Source organism: Herpailurus yagouaroundi, unplaced genomic scaffold (genome assembly GCF_014898765.1).
Source record: "Herpailurus yagouaroundi ecotype Mexico unplaced genomic scaffold, PumYag 77, whole genome shotgun sequence".
Classification (NCBI taxonomy): Eukaryota; Metazoa; Chordata; class Mammalia; order Carnivora; family Felidae; genus Herpailurus; species Herpailurus yagouaroundi.
In genome coordinates, this window is record NW_024412388.1 from 159,734 (window position 1) to 160,841 (window position 1,108).

Sequence of the window (1,108 nt, forward strand, 5' to 3'; positions counted from 1 at the left end):
ATATCCTCTGTTCCTTCCTAGGGCCTGTGCCTGAGTGGGCTGGTCAGGGCTGAATGATTTTGAGTCTGAAGATCCCAAAATAGCTCTGGTAGCCTGCACTCCCCTCCCCCTACTGGGTCTGGGGCCTCAATGGCCCTTTGTCTCTCTGAAGGCATGGAGCCCCTGTGGGGGGCTCAGACTCTGACTGGGGCCAGGAAGGACAGGCTGCCTGCTGGTTTCCCTTCCCCCAAGCCAGGCCCTAAGCTCCCCCCCCCACCCACCCCCCACCATGCTGGCCGGGTGGACCAGTCTCTCCCCTTCAAATGAGCATCTGAAGGCCAGCCCACTTGCCCACGGAGACAATCCCTTGCCCGCCCCCACCCACCCCAGGTTTATACTGATCCCTGGGCCTACCCCTCCCACACCCTGGTTCCTTTATGCCCCTCCTCCTGCAAAGCCCACCCATGAAACTGTGGCGGCAGCAGACAGGGTCCATGTGTGGGCATGTGAACATTGCTTGGGGTTTGACCCCAGCACTGTCCGTGGGTCCTCTTTGAGCCAAGCTCCTGGGGGAGCTGCAGTGACAAGTAAATGAGAAAATGTGTGAACTGCCTGGGCTCACTACACCAAGTCTTTGGGCTCTGACCCAAGCCCTGCCCTGAGAAGATAAAAAGTCAGACCCTGCCCTGGGTGCTCCCAGTCCAGGGTGACATCCTGGGGAGCTGCCGGCACTATCAGTGTGGTAAGCATTGCCAAGGTCCTGTGAGGTGAGGTAGAGGGTGGGAGGCACCCCCGAGGTGAATGAAGGTGGGCTGACCAGGGGCCGGGGTCTCCAGGTGGTTTGACGGGTTGTTGCTCTGGGTCCAGTGCACTGTGAGGTGAGGAAACCACTTTGTTTATTGGCTTTTCCTGCAAAGTTTCCTCAGAATCGCAGGCTCCAGGGCTCTAAGAGGTTTGAAGACCTCCGCTGTTGGTGATGGGGGACCCTGACAGGATGGGCTAACCCTTAGATGGGCTAACTAGTGTGCCTGGCCACCGGATGGAAAGGAGTCAAAGGAGATAGACCTCATAGAACTGGGTGCTGGCTGGCAGGTGGCTGCTGTTGCTGAGGAAGTGGGGGGGGGGGGGG